This window comes from Schistocerca nitens, chromosome 5 (assembly GCF_023898315.1).
Source record: "Schistocerca nitens isolate TAMUIC-IGC-003100 chromosome 5, iqSchNite1.1, whole genome shotgun sequence".
Classification (NCBI taxonomy): Eukaryota; Metazoa; Arthropoda; class Insecta; order Orthoptera; family Acrididae; genus Schistocerca; species Schistocerca nitens.
In genome coordinates, this window is record NC_064618.1 from 254,453,629 (window position 1) to 254,469,281 (window position 15,653).

Genomic DNA, 15,653 nt, shown 5'->3' on the forward strand with positions numbered 1-15,653 from the left:
AACAAAATTACGAAAAGTTAGTTGCTACCCCCCATAAAGCAGAGATACTGAGTCGCAGATAGGCACAACAAAAGCACTGCCAGAAAGTGAGATTTCGGCCAACAAGACACACGCACTCACACAAACGCAGTTCACGCACACATGACCACAGACTCTGGCAGCTGAAGCCCGACTGTGAGTAGCAGTGGATGACGAGAAACACAGCTGGGTGATGGGGGTAAGGAGGAGGTTAGGGGAGGGGAAGGCGAGGCACATCACGGCAAAGTGTTGCTCGTTGGAGCACGCAGGACCGAATAGGAGAGAGGGTAGGGCAGCTAAGTGCCATTGGGAGATTAGATGGAGGGTTGAGGGAGGCAAATAGCAGAAAAGGAGAGAAGTAAAAAGACTGGGGGTGTATTGCTTGAATAAAGCGATGTGCAGTGCAGGAATGGAAACAAGGAAGGGGCTAGATGGATAATGACAATGACTAACGAAGTTTTAGGCCATTAGGGTTACGGCAAAGTAGCATATACAGCAGGGTGAGTTCCCATCTTCGCAGTTAAAAAAAGACCGTGTTGATGGGAAGCATGCTTGGATGGTGGCAGATGAAGTCGTGGAAGACAGCCGGACAACAAAAGAAAAATTACTGAATTTATCTATCACAACCTGGCATCGAGCATTCCAGAAAGGACCAGCAAAATCGATGTGTAAGCGTTGCCAAGAGGAAATGGCTTTTGGCCATGCAGAGAATTTCCGCTGTGGTGCTGACTGTTGTCTGGCACACACCATGCAAGAAGAGCACATATTCGTAATCGTCGCATCGATTCCGAACCAAGTACAGTGCTGACGAGCAAGTTGTTTCGTTCTCACCATACCAGAATGTCCTTGGTGGAGAAGCTTTAAGGCAGAGGACTGTAAAGAACGTGGGACCACGACCCTGGACTGATCACTATCAGAACGCAACAGCAAAACACCACGTCGAACAAAAAGTCTCTCCTTGTGAGCAAAAATCGGCGAACCAACGGGTCCACGATCCGTGACTTTAACAAGGGCCATTGCGTAGCAACAAAACGCAGAACAGTAGCAAGGACATGGTCGGCAGTTGTGGCTGTAGCTAAACGACGAAAATCAATGGGAAACGATTCGACCACGTCATAGGTTTTCGAATCAATGAACATGCAAGCAAGTTCGCAGGAATCGAATGCCCTATCCTCAGCAAGAGGCATACGGGACAGCGCATCGGCGTTTCCGTGCTTAGCAGTGGATCGATACAAGATATCGTAGCGGTACTGCGAGAGGAAAATAGACCAGCGAATGAATTCCTGCGCTGAACGTGGAGGTACAGGCTTGTTCGGATGAAAAAGCGATGTCAGAGGTTTGTGGTCTGTGATCATGGTAAAGTGACGACCATACAAGAAGTCATCAAACTTCTTAACATCAAATACGAAAGCCAATTCTTCTTTCTCGATCTGTGAATAATTTCTTTGCGCAGTCGAGAGCAATTTGGACGCAAAGGCAATAAGTGATCATGCGAGCCAACTTTGTGCCCAAGCACAGCACCGATCCCGAAATCCGATGCATCCACCATCAACAAAAGGGTCTTCTGGGGATCGAATGGCGTAAGGCAAGTATTGGAAAGCAACGCCGATTTCAACCGGCGAAAGGCGCGTTCGCATTCCTTCGTCCAGACGAACGGAACACCTTTACGGCGTAAGCGATGAAGTGGAGCTGAAATGGAAGAGGCATGCGGCACATATCTGTGATAAAAGTTGATTTTTCCCAGCACACTCGGTCGCTGCTTCAAATTCTGCGGCGAAGGCAGGTCTTGTATGGCACGGAGGTGCGTGGGACTGGGATTTATGCCTTGGGCACTGAGTACATGTCCCAGGTATGGCAAGTCACTAGCAAAAAACACACATTTGTCTTTCCGTAAGCGAAGACCATTTTGTTGCAAGACATGAAATAATGTTCTGAGTTTGGCTAAGTGTTCTTCTTCCGTCTTTCCGGAGATCACAATATCGTCCAGACAGTTTGCTGCAGTAGGGACCGACGCACGAACAGTTTGTAGATATTGCTGAAACAATGCATGGGCGGATGCACACCCGAATGGTGGTCGTTTGAATTGATACAAACCAAGATGCGCTTTAACCACCAAAACGCGCTGGGATTCTTCGTCCACCGCTATTTGCAAGTACGCATCTGCTAGGTCCAACTTCGAAAAATATGTGCCTGGGCACAGTTTGTCAAAAAGATCTTCCGGGCAGTGTAAAGGAAAAGTTGCAATCACTAGTTGTGGATACACTGTTGCCTTGAAGTCCACACAAAGTCTCAATTTTCTCGAAGGTTTTGGCAAAATTACTAAGGGTGATGCCCAGAGAGAAGCCTGCACACGTTTATTTACACCTTGTGATTCCAAATCGTGTAATGTTTTTGCGACCTCATCACGCAATGCGTGGGGAACATTGCGGGCTCTGAAAAATTTCGGTTGCGGGTTTACTTTCAGTTCTAAATGTGCTTTATAGTTCTTAGCACAACCGAGGTTGTGTGCAAAAATGTCTGCAAATTCTTCTCGTAGACAAGAAACACTGTCTGAAGGCACAGTCTGGTTCGCTGATAGGACCTGATTTCCTAAGACAAGTTAAACAACTGAAATGAATCGAAACCAAACATGTTCACTGCAGAAGAAGAACGAAGGACGTAAAATGACACAAGTTTTGTTTGTCCTTTGTATGTTGCAGGAAGGCTGCACTGTCCTGACACAGGGTTCTCTTGACCTGAATAGCTAGTTAACATTTGCGGCACGCAACGGAGGTGTGGCCAGCTGTTTGTAAGTGTCTTGATTGATCAGTGAAACTGCAGCTCCGGTATCGAGCTGGAATGGTATCGCTTTGCCGTTAATGTCCAAGTCTACAAAAAGTTTATTGTCCTGCTGACGACAAGAGCGACTGTCTCGTGCAATGTGAACTGACACAGGTACAAAATCACTTGCGACTTGACGGGAGTTCCGGCGATATCGACGCACGCTATTTGTGGGACGAACACAGTCACTGTTAGAGGGAGTGTCACTGCACGGAGTGTAACGCACGACATGAATTTCCTTGGGGAAATTCCGCGAGCCTGAGTATCCTTGGTTCGATTCCGATTCCGATGCGAAGCACAGGGCCTGGAATGGTTTTGAGTTTCCGATCTGAGCTTGTTCTGGCAAACACTCTGAACATGTCCTTTTTTATTACAGTAAAAGCAAATAGCTTGGCGTGATGCGCAATTCTCACGCGAATGTTTAGTAGCGCACCACAGGGCATTATTTGAGCACTACATTTGTTTGCCGGCGCGGCACACATGGCTGAGAGCCTGGCGGCAGTGGCGCGGCTGGGTGCGAGGGCTGAATATTGCTCCGTGCAGCACATCCGGCGGGCCGGTTAACCTGACACACGGCTGGGGAAGTCTCAAATGATTCCTGAGCAAAGTCAAGTGTGTCCTGCCGATCCAATATGTCCATCACTTGTTGAAGGGAGGGATTGACTAGTTTCAAAATCTGTCCCTTGTAGGAACATCAGAAACGTTCTGTGCAATTGCATCACGTACCATAGTATCTGAATATGGGAGTCCACATTGGCACTCAAAAGGACAATCCCTAGTAAAGCCTTCCAAGGTTGCAGCCCACTCCCGATTAGTCTGACCTGCCGTACGTTTTGTACGAAAGAAGGTATACTGTTTCGCAACAACATTGACTGATTGTTTGAAATATGCATCTAATGCAGACAAAATTTCTTCGTAGGACAGAGTTGCTACGTAGCGTCGGGAAAATAATTTGACTATCACATAGTAGGTTTGCACACCGGCGGACGACAAAAGAAAAGGCTGCTGCTCGTTACCTTGAACTCTGTAGGCTGCGAGATGGAATCCAATTTGGCGTGACCACTCCGTCCAGTTTTCCAGTGCAGCATCAAAAGGTCTGATGGTCGGCGCAACTGCGTGTTGTGGCTGCGTTAGCGGTGAGCGGCGGCTGCCGCATCGTTTTGCAATGCACGTTGACTCTGGATGAGCTGTCCAAGGACATCCAGTAATGCCTGCATCTGCTGGTTCTGTAAGCGATAAAATTCGGACAGTACGTCTGGAGATTGTGGCGAAGCCTATACACAATGAAATCAGGGCAGTCTCAACGACATATCCCATCCTCATCACCAGTTTTGTGTTAGCAGAAGAACCAACACCGTGTTACGAATTGAGGCCGAAATGCACGCGTTTTAGCTCAGGCAGGCTGGCATGAGGAGGGAAGAACTATACTGACGTGAGGTCTGGAACATGACAAGAAATGAGAATTCAGAAAGCGGACGTAATTAGTTTGATACTTAACTTTAATCCATTAATGATGAACGTCGCTCTTGATGGTACATGATTCACATTATTATCTGTTCAGAATACATTCTTGAAGAGAGTAATTATAGTAACTGAATATGGCCCCTTACTAGGTCGTAGCAAATGACGAAGCTGAATGCTATGCTAAACTGTCGTCTCTGCAAATGAGAGCGTATGTAGCCAGTGAACCATTGCTAGCAAAGTCGGCTGTACAAGTGGGGCGAGGGCTAGGGAGTCTCTCTAGACTAGACCTGCCGTGTTGCGGCGCTCGGTCTGCAATCACTGATAGTGGCGACACGCGGGTCCGATGTATAATAACGGACCGCGGCCGATTTAAAGGCTACCACCTAGCAAGTATGGTGTCTGGCGGTAACACCACAATAAGCTAGAACAATAGTTTGAAATTACTTTGTGTGTGGAAACAAAGATATTTACTCATGAAAGCAGGGGGACTGTGAAGCTTAAAATTAAGATATCTGCACATGCTGGTAGGTCGATGTAGAGTCTGGAGGGTAGGGAGCCTGGGGAGTCGGGAGGTTTGAACCTGAGGCCTGAGAACTACAGACCTGTCAAGTTTCGCAGAACTGCGAGATTTCAGATATTTGTACATGCTTGGTGTCGGTCTCAGGACCTTTACATTCAAGGGGTACTTGGGAAAGAGCTTGTGACATCAAATGCCACTGTGTACTAATGCTATTCTATAGCGTAACACTTGTTTTGAGAGTGGAGGGCTACTGCCCTTGCCGGGATGTGAAAGTATGTCAGAGGTGGCCCAGAAGGAACTAACACCTCTAGTAACGTATTCTCTTGTTCTCGTGTGCCCTTGGTTGGGCAGATATAAAATTAAATTCGTTGGGCGCGTGCTTGGCGGCGTACGGCGGAGGGAGGGGTGGGGGTTGTTACGCAATGCTGGTGTGTTAACTGCTTCAGTAAGCATAGGTGCCCTCAGCTCGATGGTCGATCTGGACAGCAATGTTCTCTACTACACGTAGTACGTCCTTGCTTGCTCCGACTTCCCCACTTACTTAAAAGCCATTCACAGAAGGAACAACTGTTTAATATTGTATATAATCCTAGTGTGGTGCAAATTTCTGTGTTTCACCTACATAGTTTACCGCCAGAGAGGGAAGGAGTGATAAGTGACAGAAACCAGCTGTGATGAACTGAACCACAAATTCCAAATTTTTGGACTTTTACTCCGTCATCCACCTAACCACAGAGCCTCACAGCCCATGTTTAGTACTGAAAGCTGGTGTAATACGACAAGAAAAACCTATAAGTGAATGGAAAATAATGTTCGGAGTAACTAGGATACATAAAACTGACAGGGTAAAAAGTTACGTAGCAATTTAACCAGAAATAATAAAATCGGTGCCCCAAGACACGGAGAGCTCTGTGCAAGCATTTGTGAAGAAAAGGTTTCCCTTACGCGATCGCAATCTTTTCCCGACCAGTGGCTAGTGAACCATGACATACGTCTGTGTAGCTGAAACTAATAGTCATAACGAAGCAATGTGTGATACATTTATCATTATCACGCAGTTGCTTCCTCCACAGTACCACAACTATTGGTTGGTGAATACAAGGAATGGAGCGTGGCAGACGCTAGGATAAACTTGGCTATGCCTTAATCCAGTCAGGGATTTTCTCTGCCTCCTGATGACTGGGTGTTGTGTGATGTCATTAGGTTAGTTAGGTTTAAGTAGTTCTAAGTTCTAGGTGACTGATGACCATAGATGTTAAGTCCCATAGTGCTCAGAGCCATTTGAACCATTTGAACCATAATCCTGTTTCAGGAACGCTATTATGCTGTGTCGAAGCCTCCGCAACACATAAGTTACGTCATGAAAGTTTTCAAGGGATGAGTAACAAGTAGAGTGAGACACCGGTTACTGACTGCCAGATAAGCGACTTGGGAGCCAAACAAAAGACAAAAGACAAGGGACAATTCAAGTAGTGGTTACAAAAGAAGCTAGAACACGAACGATTTTCTAGTAGACAATATGCCTGGAAGAGAAGCAACAGTGAGGACTACCAAAACGTATCATATTCAAGAGATGTATGATGAACGATGAATGCCATATCAAAATGGATACAAAACGGTACATCTGAGTTGCCGTAGGGCTAAATTGTACATTGAAAAATTCTACATCTTCCTTTGCCCACAGCTATCAGTTTATTCGGTTAGCGGTTCTGTTCATTGTCACTGAGTAAGTTTTTACAACCGTCTAGCATAATGGAGTTCACGAAAGGTAAATCGACATACTCTGCCTGGTACAATCAAATTACTCAAAGTTGTAAATATGAGACCTACTTACACAATAACAGAAAGACAAATACAGAATCTTCGCGATGGGCGAACGTCAAGAATTAGAACGTAAAATTCCTCCCAGCGAGCGACTGATACAGCTAATAACTCCAAATCTAAATGCAGCAGATACGAAGTACAGAGGACCACAGTATAATGGGTGGAATCTAAAATTTTATATTACGTGTGTTAGAGCAAATAAAATCCATAAATCGTTCTGAAACGAAGCAAATGCCGCAGCATAGTCAGAAACAGAGCTTAAATCATCCTTGAAAGGGCAGCTCTTGGATAACATTTTTTAATGAATAACGTGTGGATGACACGTGAAGAGTAGCAACTCTCAATCCTAAAAATAAATAATTCACCATTGATCAAATTAATACTGGCTTCTGAATAACTTAAAAATAAATACGACCAGTACACGTGGTTGACACATAGATGAAGAAACTCCTTAGTGCGAGCAAGCGTCTGTAAACATTTTATTTCCATGACAGAACATTTCCCACACCTCTTTACGATACCTGAATCCTGAGGAGCACATAGAAACAGAGTGCAGCTGCTAAGCAAATGAAACTCCTGCTTACATTAAGATGCTCTAAATGCCCACCTGTACAGCTGATACACGTAGCAGCTTCGCACCACACTGAATCTCGGACTGCTAGTTGAACTCTGGACTATCCACTAAAATGACTTAAGTTCGTAGCCGGCCGCGGTGGTCTCGCGGTTCTAGGTGCTCAGTCCGGAACCGCGCGACTGCTACGGTCTCAGGTTCGAATCCTGCCTTGGGCATGGATGTGTGTGATGTCCTTAGGTTAGTTAGGTTTAAGTAGTTCTAAGTTCTAGGGGACTGATGACCGCAGATGTTAAGTCCTTTAGTGCTCAGAGCCATTTGAACCATTTTGAACTTAAGTTCGTCTGTTGAGCCTGGATTGAAGAAGAAACAGTTATTACAGAAACTGACGGGCTGAGATGGGGGCGGAAGGGGTGATCCGCACCGGACCACGGGTTCTGGGGTGGAGGAGGGAGCTTCAAACCTCGAGTACCACTATATTTTGAGGTACTCCAGGACCAGACCATTCTTAATCACGTTGCAAAGAAGGTTAAAATATGTTCAGTATATAAGAGGGAATGGAGTTCTAGGCCCCAAAGTATGCAAAATAATAACATAGGTACGAACTTTCCTGTCATCATGCCGTGATCGTTGTCAATGGATTTGTCCAGAATATTTAGAATTTACGTAAAACGTCATATTATTATACATGAAACGTTTTCTGATACATATGCCATCTATATCACTATAAGTACAGTTTAAATCTACGCGCGTGAGTGTAGTGGAGAACGTACCAGTGATTGATCAATTTTTAACTGAAGTATTACATTACGATAATTACTTTTTCAAATGTGATACATAATAATTGCACAATATATTTTGTGAATATGAAAAGCCAACTAGATGAACCAGAGTCATCTAGCCGGCCGCGGTGGCCGACTGGTTCTAGGCGCTTCCGTCCGGAACCGCGCGACTGCTACGGTCGCAGGTTCGAATCCTGCCTCGGCCATGGATGTGTGTGATGTCCTTAGGTTAGTTTAAGTAGTTCTAAATTCTAGGGGACTGATGACCTCAGTTGCTAAGTCCCATAGTGCTCAGAGCCATTCGAAACATTTTAGAGTCATCTAGATTTAAGCAACGGTTTCTACCAGTCGTTAAGATCAACATCAGTGCTACAGTCGTCTGGACTTAGACTGGAATTAAGCACAAAAAAAAGTTTTGCAACGGTTTTTTTATGTCGGGAAAGACTGAAAAGGTTATTCAACAACATTGTTGTGGATATTGCCAATTGCAGGGCCCTAGGTGATGTCTGTGCCTCGTCAGAAAGATGTACACGGGAGAGTACAACGAAAAATTCGTGAAGCCAGTACAACAGCACTGTTTTGTCTCTGAAACAAATATTCCATAAATCTTTGTGGGGTTTACGTGTTCTATGTGTTGCTTCCAACGTCACATGTTTTAAAGTGTAGGGAAGTTACCCTCTTGTACATACGTATAGATGGGTTTTACTTGTAGAGAAAAATAGGAAAAAGTCTGACGCTACTTGATCATACCTTTCGCTGCCTAGCATACGCCAACGATCTTCTACTACTTGTCCAATTGAGTTCTGAGATACGCGTCGCACTGGGGTGGATTTGCGATACTGTAGTGTCGTTGGTAGTGTTCGGAAAGTTTCAAAGTGGTCAATCGTGAACATCGGATATGGTCTTCAGGATGGAGAGTGGCCCCAGCCTCATGTCGATTAACTTCGATACTTGGGCATCACCTTTACAAATAACGGCTTCGTACGGTGTCGATGAGCAGATTGTTGCAATCAATCCAGCACCTCCTACGCATCCTGGCCTCCCTCCAACGTGGGAACTCATGTGTTCATGTGGTTTCAATCTTGGTTCACGTAGCACAATTCCACCCGATCTCAGTGGATCTGGGGCACCAATTACAGGCAGACTTTGGATATTATATCTCCGCTAGGTCTATATTCAAGATAAAAATATAAATACAACACCTTTTACTTCCCTCTACGTAGGGGTAGTCTTCGCCTCATCAATGTGCAGGCAAGAGCGATGGCCTTATACATGAGCACAACGATAAAACTATGGACTTTTTATTTTTATTTAAATCTCATTTTGTCCATTTTCGTTCGTTTTATGTGCTGGGTAGGGACGTCGCAAGACACCCGTTTCAGTTCGTTGTTGATCCATTAACTCAGTTTTTTTTATTACAGAGGGCACCTAACCCTCTGACCGGACACGCTGAGTTCCCGTGCCGGCTGGACTGGATACCACAGATCTTTCACAGTCTCCTCGAAATTCTTATCCCAGTTTTTACTTCACCGCCGCTAACAGTTGCACATGTTGCTCACCCATACTCCCATTTCAGTGCAGAAGACAGCTATGTAGCTGCTACACTCCCGACCACAATCCCACCGAGGGCGACGGATTCTTCCATCTGCTACTGTGAAGTGTTCCCCAAAATTTCGTAGAAGTCAAACATACAGAAGTTCGATGGACAAGAGCACGGCGGTTGGTCGACATGCCATTTCTTCCCACCGCTTCAGGACACTGTGTTTCCATGTTTTCAACCTCAAATTTGCAACGAAGATCCTCCTCCTCGATATTGGACTGACCAATTGCGGTTTGTGCCCGGAATCTCTTTGTCCGGACACTGACGAACAACAATTGCCATGCACAATGTAATACAAACTGTGGGTATTGGTGACACACGTTCTTGCATTTTACCTTCCCACCCCGCGAGGGGTTTTTGAACCAGGGATGCTTCTATATCTAGCAGACTCTCACTTTCCAGTTGGCATACAGATTACATTGGCATGGTTTAAGGGCTTGTCCGTTGCGTATCGGTTCCAGGATGAAGAGAAAACGAAACTTCGTTACTAGCAATACGTTCAGGACATCCACGACATCCTTGAACGCACACCGCGATACCGACGGAACTTCGCCAACTACTTGCGAGGGGTCCCCTCCAAACACCGCTCACCATAGTTTGGGGGTGCAGGGCTCGCAGCGGATGTTTCACTGTGGGCTGACGATGGGCATGGCAACCCCATAAGTCCCGAAGTAGAACATCCTCAGTGGGTGGGAGGCACACTATAGGAACTGCGCCTCGTTCTTTCCGTACTGCAACTGTCTTCATTTTGTGGGTCGGTCAGTGTAGCATCCCAGTGGCATGCACACAGAGTTTAGAACAGTTCTATAACTCCACACTACCACAGTGCATTCTGAAAAAAAAAAGACATTTTCGGCACCCCTTACTGTATTTCAGTGTATCCGGCTATTTTTTTCCTATTTTTTCTTTCTTTCTTTTTTTTAGTTTTCTTTCTCTTTTTTTAAGTTTTCTTTCGAGACCGTGCCCATCCAACCGTCTCAACAGCATAATGTCAGTTATTACGACACGAACGTAACGACAACGCAACACCCAGTCACCGAGTGGAGAAAATCTTCAAACCCATGATCCTTTGCTCAGACCATCGCCACTCCGACCACGCAGCTACTGAGGCGTACTACTCTCACACTTTATCAACGCGGCTCGCCGGCTGGTGACGGCGACACCGAGGCCAAGGGTCGAGTTCATAGCCCTGCCCAATCTGTAGCCCTAAATCCTGCAACACTCGTTTGTTCTATTTGTAAGGTGGCTATAATTTCGCACCTTACAAACACTTATCTACATACTTTGCCGTGATTTACAACTGCAATTAGGTATCATTTGATAGGTTGTATATCGTATACATGAATATCTAAAGAAGACTGACATTGTCACGTACACCTTGTGAATAGTTGTTAATGCTTATTGCATGAAAGGTGACGGAGTGTCTTTCTTATCAAAACAGCGTAATGAATGATTGCCTATATTAGTAGACGTTGGAACGCCAGTGGAAATGAAACGGCAGGTGTGACTCAAGCCCTGGTGGAAAAGCCCACACAGGTGTGTTGGTCCTGCTTCACACAGAAAGTGCCAAAACGGACGGTTTGGGCACCTGAGCGGGGAAGTACAATACAGAGGCAGCCGGGCGTATTGTACTGGGGCCGGAAGGATAACCGGAAAATACTTCGGAAACTCTGAAAATCTTGGACGCAGCAGAGAGGAACGACGAAAAGTTACCTCTGAAATCGCAGGATGGGCTATTTCTGGGGATTTTTAGTCTGAGAAGCGTACCATTGTATGAGTACAGGTATTTCCTCGCAAACTCTCTGCACTGCATGACAAAAGACTAAAATATGGTTGGTCGGCGGTAGGAAGAATATGTAGAGAGGGAGAATATTCCAGGGTTTCGAGAAAATGAATCGCCTTCTGAGTAACTAGGGAGAGGAGCTGAACTTTGCTGGAAAGCCAGAGGTGGAAAGAGGAGGTCTTCCATTTTGAGCGCACTGGTTTGACAGTCGCTTAGTATCAGCTTTGTTGGCACAGACGGACTTGCTGTCTTTGCTCTCAGGAGATTTTATAGTTAGAACGGTTAGGCACTGTACTGCTGCGAACCTATACCATGCTGGATTTCGCCTCCAGGTTTGGAGTCGTCGTTGAATACACAGCGTTCAGTGATTGGGAGCACTACTTCTGCCTATACTCACGTTGAGACGTTATCTAAACTCCATCCTTGTGGCTGGGAGTTCGCGTTTCTCGTCTGAGAACACAGATAGGAGAAGACAGTATTAGATTATACTAGTCAGAGGACCATCCTGTGCCGACTTAAAGATTGAATGAGTTTCTTAAATATATTTTGTGGCTGGAGTTCTTCCGCCGTCGCAGACTTGTACGAGAACTACCACTCCGACGCACCGGACGCCATACATACGGTGATATTGCTAATTGCTTCGGTTTATTAGAGATATAAAGCTAAACAGCTGTGATCACGTAAATTTTATTTCCACTGAGGTATCACGCCGCGGTAGATCATCTCTGAAAGTAGCATCTTCTAGTGTTTGGTACTTAGATGACATCAGTCGTCTCGCGCTATTTATATTAGATCGCGTAGCCGTGAAAAGGGGCAGATTTGGTCAATCGATCAATCGTACTGGTAAGGAAATTCATTTGCATCTCTTTATGTCCATTGGACATTAATATGTAAACAGTTGTAATATAGAGGGGTTTTAATCTACAATAAATGTATGACCAGAAATATCATTTATCATTTTATAGTTATTAGTTCCCTTAATCATCCTTTAATGTTTATGTTGTATTTTATATGTTAAAGAGCAAGGAGATATCATCATTAAGAGATTCTAAGATCAGCTTCAGGGGGTAGTCAAACAGGGCCAAATCTTCATTTTAGCCTTCATTATTTTTCGTAGTGCACATTCATTTTACACCCGCCTGGAGTAGCATCTTGGATATTTAGTTAAAAAAAGTGGTTACCGTCGCCACTTCTAGATCGTAGGGTTACGTGTTCCAGTCTCGGCTGAGTCAGGGACTTTCTTTCATCTTTTATTGGGTGCTTGTGTTGTGCTCATCAGTTCATTTTACGTTCATCGAAGTGCATGCCGCCAAAGTGGCATCGTATCGAAAGACTAGCACCAGGCAGTACAGCTACACCTGCAGGGATCTCCCTGCCAATAAAGCTATACGATCGTTTCATTTTGCTACAGGATAGTTCCATGAACACAACACAGTCAGATCTGCGTATTGGTTCTTTAGTGCAGTTACTTTGTGGCTTGGGTTTACTCCAAGAGAGCTAATTGTGAAATACGGGTTTCCTACCGTTGAATATGGACTTGGAGGTCTTCTGATACTGGTATGAGTCTGTCGTTTTCCCAACCTCTATGAGAGGCTTCTGTCAGATTTGAAGTTTGTTCCGCCCAGAATGCCCACCAGAAAAAAAAAATGACTGCTGCAGGTATGTCGACGGCAATATCGTGCTTGTAGAGTCGTTCGAGGACGTTCGAGAACCACTAAAGAGAGAGCAAGTAAAAAAGCCAGAATGTCGGATAATGAACACGATGACAGAATAAAAACAGTATCTATGATTGTAAGTAAGAATGGTAGTACTCAGGGAGGCTGCCTCCAAACGGCACCTTCAGTACAATTCCACGTTGTCATTTAAACCAGAAAACATGTTCTTTTGTAATGTCGCAACAGATGCTCTAGGCAGCCTCCGTTGTTCCAGAGATCTACGATAAACTGTTGCTAGAAGAGGAACATGTTATTTCGCATAATTTTTGTGGGTCTTACAGGTATCACATCTTATTCTGATGCCCTTCCGCTAATAAGTTATTGGTGTTGCATATCGCAATATCTGCCATTTAGAAGTTCGTACGATCCTTGAGAGGAGGGACCGTATTACGAACTTCTGCGGTGAAAGTTTCGGAAGACCGAAATCAATACTTCAGCCGTCTCCTTGTTATCTTCCGTTTCTATCTCAGTATGATCACTGAGTGAATGAATAGATCGCTTACTGATTTTACGTAAACCCAAACTCCTTTAGGGTTCATAATCGGATCACTTGACAAAATTTTCTTTCAAAGTCACTGAACGCTTGTCTCATTCCTCTCCTCACGCTCATCTTTGCTTCGTTCGGCGTTTGTTTGTCAGCTACAGAAACTTCTCTTGAAGCTGTGATGGAACTATCTTTGTTTACGTAGCATTTTCTAACTCAGCTATTAAGCGATTGTGGAGCTTTCCCATCAATCAAGACTTTGCACTGAACGTACTTTTCTGAGGCATATGAATAAAAAGTTCTAACCAACATGTCCATTTTATAAATTAAAAGAAAAGTTTCAAATTAAACAGATTTCAACAACATTATTGAGAACGCCAGTAAAATAAAGGCACGGAAACATGAACTTTGTCAATGAGTCGTTGCTGATGAAAATCTGTAATTAATAAGTTCACAGCAACACGTGAATGGTTTGCTGTTGAGAGACAGCCGGCGGAGCGTTACGTTTTCCTTTCAGGGAGTGTGTCGTATCCAGCGCCAGTCATTGTTCTAGCTTTGATATAAATAATTTATTGTTGCTATGCGAGTTCACTTAGTAAATTTGTACTGTAAACAGCGCGAATAATATGAAACGTACTTCAGTTGGAAGCCAACCCCACTGCTGCAGCGGTAACACCGGCTCCTGTCCGATCACCCAAATTAAGTGCAAGCGAGCTTGGGTAAAACATGGATGGGTGCCCTTGTGAGGCAGACTGAGGAGCTACTTGACTGCAAAGTAGCGGCTCCGGTCACGAGACTGACAACGGCCTGGAGAGCGGGAGAGCGGAGTGCTTACCTCACGCCCCTGTGTATGCGCATCCAGTGACGTTCATAGGCTGAGGATGACACGGCGGTCGGTCAGTGTCGTAGGGTCTTCCAAGATATGTTATGACGCAGTTTGCTTTTAGTTTACTTAACTAAGATAGGTCCTCTAATTTTGGACTCAATTAATCCATGTATCATAGGAGCTGAATGAGAGTGAGCTGATGTGTACTTGGCTACGTTTTATTAGTAAGTATCTAATTATGAAGGCATTTACAGCAAAACGGCCCGAATGAAGTTTACTTTAATGAGGGGTTACGTAACTCCAAAACGCATTGGTTCGTAACATCAGCAGGCAGTAATTTTAGAAGTTAGAACTAACTGCATGTTTTGTATTTCAGATCATGCCGTTATCTCTTGTGATCCCTTACATGTCGCAACGTATTTTACAAGCGTATCCTCTAACAGCATGACATGAACAACAGGAGTGGCTATTACTAATGGAACTTATTTTTGCCGTTAAAAACCTTTTACGCTACCGGCCGGAGTGGCCGAGCGGTTTCTGCGCTACAGTCTGGAACCGCGCGACCGCTACGGCCGCAGGTTCGAATCCTGCCTCGGGCATGGATGTGTGTGATATCCTTAGGTTAGTTAGGTTTAAGTACTTCTAAGTTCTAGCGGACTGATGACCTTAGAAGTTAAGTCCCATAGTGCTCAGAGCCATTTTTTTTAACTTTTACACTACTGAACAGCAAATAACTGTGAGAGATTTGATATTTAGGTCATCCTTATGACTTCATAGGAGGCACTCTCACGTCGAGGACACGATTTACTTAATGACTACTTTGAATACCCCTCGCTGAGCGTAGAATCATTGTTAGTGCGATTCAGTCGATTTTAGCCTAAAGATCACCTAATCGCAAGTTGCACGAACTTGTTATCACTGCATTTATAACTGTGGTCGTGAAACGTCGAGGTTGAAAAGGAACCACTGTTCAAGGCGTTAGACTCACCTCACAAAGTGTATTCAGCAGCAGATCCCGACCTTCTCTCTCCAGGACCGACGCGGAGAGACTGACGACTGTGTGTTAGCAAAAACTAGTATGCTAAGAGACGCCAGGGGTCGCTAGTAATAGAAGCGGTTGCACAGGTTTTAATGACGCATCTGGACCTGTTGCCATTACAGTGTCAGTGGCCTTCACGGCAGATCCTGATTCGCAACACGTGAGAGTTCCGGTTTTCTTGCTGTAAAAAATGCGCCAATTGCAGCA

The 15,653-nt window shown here is 44.8% G+C and overlaps 1 long non-coding RNA gene across 1 annotated transcript in view; it reads right to left on the reverse strand.

Annotated features, from left to right (window-relative positions):
• LOC126259288 (uncharacterized) overlaps positions 1 to 15,440 on the reverse strand; it is a 76,489-nt gene extending 61,049 nt beyond the window's left edge. Inside the window, exons 1-2 of the long non-coding RNA XR_007546494.1 lie at positions 15,396 to 15,440; positions 3,855 to 4,064 (exon numbers count right to left, since the gene is read on the reverse strand). This is a non-coding gene — a long non-coding RNA (uncharacterized LOC126259288). The remainder of the gene's footprint in view (positions 1 to 3,854; positions 4,065 to 15,395) is intronic.
• Positions 15,441 to 15,653: the final 213 nt, after the last annotated feature.